The following is a 5,700-nucleotide window of genomic DNA, read 5'->3' on the forward strand; positions in this document are numbered from 1 at the left end:
GCAGCCAGTTAAAAAACAACGTTCACTTACGGTGGCCAGTCATCAGGCGATGTTCGCTTACGGCGGCCAGTCACCAAGCGACGTTCGCTTACGTCGGTCAGTTATCAAACGACGTTCACTTACGGCAGGCAGTCATCAAACAACGTTTGCTTATGCAAGGTAAAGGTTGCTTCCTGGAAGATCGTGAAGTCATCCTTCCTCTTAACCTTTTCGCCTTTACTCTCTTCACCCGATTCTCAGTCGATTTTTGACTCACTTAGAATAACATGGAATTCTCTAAATGGACAAAAGCACCTTAAAAACATATAATTATGTTTCTGTAATGAGAAGCTTTGCCAGTCTAAGCAAAGGGGTGCAATAGTGGGAGGCCATTAAAATTGGTAAAAAATAAACTATATGAAGGTAAATCCATAACTTCCCAAAAGGGCAGACCCTGCCTGGTGGTGTTATTGTACATGAGAATCCAAAGAAAATCACTTCTGGTGTCAGGATTCACAAACTGACTTTGCTTCCCAGACCCTCACGTCCTGACTTATCCATAACAAACATTGTGATGAAAGCTCCTACTGCTATACTTTGAATTATTTTAATGTTTTCATTAACAAAAATTACGTTGCCAGGAACACGCATTTTGAACATACCTCTGATGGGGGTTTAGTGTGGTTTTCTAGAAGTGGAATATTTTGGCATCATAAACCTGAGTGGTTCAATAGGATCACATTAACCACATGTGGCTCTTCAAATATAAATGAATTGAACTTCGGTAATATCAAAGTCAATTCCTCGGGCACTTGGACCACGTTTCAGAGTCCACATGACGGGGCTGCTGTGGAATTTGTGAAGGTTTTATGCCTACTGTCCTACAACAAGAATCTCAATCGGGATGATTTTGTCCCCATAGACATATGGCAATATCTACAGGCATTTTGGGTTGTCACAACTGGGACAGGGGGTGCTACTGGCATCAGGTGGGTGGGACTGGGGGGGCTGCTCCACACCATGCAGTGCACAGGACAGCCCTGACTACAAGAAATCATCCAGCCCCAAACTCCAACAGCACTAAAGCTGCAAAATCCTGCCCTACAGAAATGTCTGGATTGCCTCCCTCAAGGTCTAAAACCTTGTGTCATTATTTACCATTAAGGATGATGCTGGCTAAAAAATTTTTCCTTCTATTCCTGATATCTTTCCAGTACTACATATCTTTCTATTCTAAGTTTACTATGAATCATTAATAATAATGAATGTTGAGTTTTGTTAACTTCTATCAAGATAGTATCAGGTTTTATTAGTCTAAACTTTGAATGTAAAAATCACAATAATTGATTTCTCTTTCTTGAAAACCCCTTATATTCCTGAAATAAAAATAGGTAATAGTATATTTTTACTTAATATACTACTGACAAGTCCTGAGTACTTCCCTGGCCTTACAAATCTGCCACTGTCTTTGGTGAGCACATTCTCATCGGTATTCAAATGGAAAGTCGCAAAAGGGCAAATCAGTCACCATTTTAAATGGAAGATTTGCTTTATTTCAGCCTAATTTGGTTTCCCTTCTGTTGTGTCCTGATGTACTTCATTGCAGTCTTTTTTCTATTCTCTCCAATGCAATTTTTATTCCTTTTTGCCTCATATTAGTCTCACGTTATTGATTTCTTTTTCTTTGAACTCCTGTACCACTTATAGCTTTTCCCACTCAGAGAATCACTGAAGTGGAAGGAACACATAATCCAAACCCTTCATATCACAAACAAGGAAACTAAGGATTCAGAGCAGCTTGGTTATTTGCTCAAGATCTCAAAAGCAGTCCGTACTCCTCAGGCCTCTGACAGTTTGCTTCCATAATCTGCAGTTTCATGTTGGTGCTTAGTCCTATATTGTTTGTATTGTTGTATGATGTTCAAAGATAACATTAATAGTCATACCTGTATGCAATTTTATACTTTACAGATAATGCATGTGGACAGATGCAGATGTAGATGCAGGTGATTTAAAAATAATCTAATTCTGTGAAGAAAGCAGGCTGATATTTTAAAAATGAAGAAGAAGAAGTTCTAATGGGCTAAATAATGCATCCAGAATCAAGTAGTTCTGTGTAAGAAAAGGGCTGTCCCACTAAGGAGTCCTGCATCCCAACCCTCATTTGCAGAGTCTCAGTGTGGCAGGAAGGCAGTGGTGGAGGAGTCCACACTCTGCACCTGCAGCCTCCTCCTGATGGGTGGCCAAGTCCATGCTCTGTGCCTGTAGTCTTCTCCTGATGGGTGGCCAAGTTCACGCTCTGCGCCTGTAGTCTTCTCCTGATGGGTGGCCAAGTCCACGCTCTGCGCCTGTAGTCTTCTCCTGATGGGTGGCCAAGTCCATGCTCTGTGCCTGCAGCCTCCTCCTGATGGGTGGCCAACTCTATGCTGTGCACCTGCAGCCTCCTCCTGATGGATGGCCGACAGGAGCAAGGGGCAAGGCAATGAAAAGATGCATCAGCAAGGCTCCCAGAGCCATAGCGCTGACATTCCACTATGATTTTTAAAGAAAATCTAGATTGTTAGTTTTCCCCATCCTCTTCTTCATCAGCATGTACTGTATTTCTCTATTTTGGTGACTTTTTTTAAGTTCTGTTATTGAAAATACTCTAATGTACAGTGACCAAATCACTTTTCAGCAACAACCTGCATTATTATGAAAAACTAGTGTTACCAACAGGATACTTTATTGATTGATGGTAGGAAAACCCCAACTTCTTCAGTTTTTATGGATGACAAGGATTCACTGCCAATGCCTAACACTCATTATGTGGAAGAACATTAATGAGGGAGGCCCAGGATGGTGGAGAGAGAGATACATCAGATCACAGAAGTCTTGGTTCAGTGGGATGGGAAGAGGTGTCACATGCTTCAAAACCAATGCCTCTTCCTCCAGCCACTGATGAGGTGATGTGGAGAAGGCAGTATCCTCGGCCCCAGATGGCTAAAATAATTGATGAAATAGAAATATGTGTATTTTTTTGTTTCTTGATATTTTCCATTGTCTTTGGGTAAAATGATGGCTTTTCCAACATGCTTTCTCAGTACAGTTAACTCACTAGGATCTTGAAATATCTTGTGCCTATATGACACTGGACAACTGGAAGGGAAATTATGCAATTTTTTCATTTAGTTCAGAAGCCCAAAATACTAATTCTCAGGATCTCCTGCACATTTTCTTCCTACATGGCCCCAGGCACCCCAGCCTATCTCCCTACCTCATGTGTCTAATCAGCCCTGGGTGAAGATGGCAAACAAAGCAAGAGATGGCAAAGCTCTCTGCAAACATTACAATTCCTCAGTGGACAGACAAGCAGGAGGATAGTCTGGCCCAGGAACCTCTCTCCAGCTGAATTCTGACCCCTTACAATACTCGATTATACCAAAGCTCCTTTAGTGGAAAGCTCTTCCTATTCGGGCTTGCCAGACACCCACCTGGATTATGCACACTCACAGTCTTCAGGGTCAAAACTTTAAATAGTGCAGAGTCCCACCAATTCCACGCCCACACCTGGATGAAGCTCAACACACTCAATGCTGGTTTCTGCTCCACCCTTTTCCTAAGCCTGTCTTCTCAAGGGTCAATAACAACATCCCCTGGCTGAAGCTCATGACCTTACTGAGGGCTGTGACTCTTACCTCTGACCTCTCCTTCTGGCCTCCCTCTCCCCAGTACTCTCCTCTTGTTCTTCCCTCCCCTTCAACCTTGAGATCTCCCCTCTTCTGACCCTGCACACTCCCATCTGAGTGACCTCATTCACTCTCCTGAGCAATTATTGCCTGCAAATCTGGAAACCCCCATCATTCTCCTGCTCTGGAGATCTTCAACCAACTCCCTGTGTCCCCTGGGGAAGTCCAGAGCCCACTAAGTAAATGCACCCTAACCCCTGCTTCCTTCCTCCCCCTGCAAATCAACTCTGCTCCTCCATCTAGGGCTGCCTCTCCACTCCCCTCGGCCCCAGTCACCCAGGCCTTCCCTGCTACTCCTCAACACTGCAACTCCCAGGCACCTCAGCCACCCCAAGTCCTATAATATCTCATCAAAACTGCCCTCAGGTGCTTCACAGAACACCTCAATGCCTTCCTAGTTGACATCCCTGCATTGATTTTTCTCAGCTACAGAAATGAGAGACATATTTCTAAAGTGCATCACTCATCACACTGTCTCCTCCACAGTATCCTCAATGATTGTTTCTATTGCTCTCAGTTAAACCTCAAGCTCTTCAATATAGTTTCAGGATTTTTCAGAAAATCGACTCTGCTCACCTGAGTCACCCCAACTCTCACAAGAGTGAACACCTTAAATTGCTGTGTTCTGTGTCACTAAGGACTTTTTGTAAATGTCACTTCCTAGAAGGCCTGGTCTACCATCTTTACCCTGCAGCTCACTTCATCTTTTACATGTTGTTTTCAAAAAAACCCACTTCAAATTCTGCAACACAGGTAGGTTACAAGTAAAAGGTTGAGAACAGGAATATTGTGCAAATGTTGAAAACAACAAAAAAGGAGGAGGGGCTACATTAATATAAAATAAACTTCATAACAGAGAAAATATTTGATACAAAGAATGATATTACCTAATTATAAAAAGGAGTAGCTATGTTAATATAAAATAAACTTCAGAGCAGAGAAAATACTTGATATGAAGAATGATATTACCTAATTATAAAAAGATCCAGAATCATTTTTACTGGCTAATAGAGACATAATAAATATATCCACAACAAAAAATACAGCTTCATCATACATGAAGCAAATATTTAAACCTAATAGGAGAAAGAGACAAATCCACAGTTATCTTTGCGGACTTTAACTCTCCCTTCCCTCCCTAAGGAGAGCTACCAGATATGAAGTCAGCAGGGACCCAGAAGCTGAGCAATACAATTCTCCGACAGGATCTGATGGTATGTGACACAGCCAACAGCAGCAGCAGAAGCGTCGCACACACATGTTTTCCAAGCATGCCTGGAAGCGTCACCACGACTGACCATCTCCTGTGCCACCATCAAACCTCAACCAGTCAGAAGGAATTGATATTATACAAGCATCTCTGACTGCAATACAATCAAATTATAAATCACAAATAGAAAGACATAAGGAAAATCTCAAGTATCTGGAAATTAAGAATGCAATTCTTAATAAGCCACAGATCTAAGACAAAGTCTCAAAGCAAATACAAATATATAAAACTGAATGAAAATGAAAAAACATATCAAAATATACAGAACGCAGCTAAAGCAATGCTGAGAGGAAAATTTATAACATTAAAATGTTTACACTGAAGTGGAGGAAAAAGTAGGGCAGTTCTCAAATTATTCATTTCTGCCCCAAGAAACTAGGAAAAAGGTTGAGTAAAATAAATTTTAAGTAAGCAGAAGTAAGGAAATTATAAAGATAAGAGCAGAAATCAATAAAACTGAGAACAGAAAAACAAGAGAGGAGTGATGAACCAAAAACTGATGATTTGAAAAAAAGTCAGTAAAATTCATAAGCCTCCAACAAGGCGAACACAACACAAAAGAGAAGACGTGAATCACCAGTGTCAGGAATGAAACAAAGGATATCATTACAAATCCCAGACACAGTAAAAGGATAATGAGAGAACATTATCAATGGTTTTAGATTCATGAATTCAACAACTTCGAAGAAAATGAGTAATTCTTTAAAAACCACAAGGTACCAA

Source organism: Colobus angolensis, unplaced genomic scaffold (genome assembly GCF_000951035.1).
Source record: "Colobus angolensis palliatus isolate OR3802 unplaced genomic scaffold, Cang.pa_1.0 Scaffold135, whole genome shotgun sequence".
In the NCBI taxonomy this organism is placed as follows: domain Eukaryota; kingdom Metazoa; phylum Chordata; class Mammalia; order Primates; family Cercopithecidae; genus Colobus; species Colobus angolensis.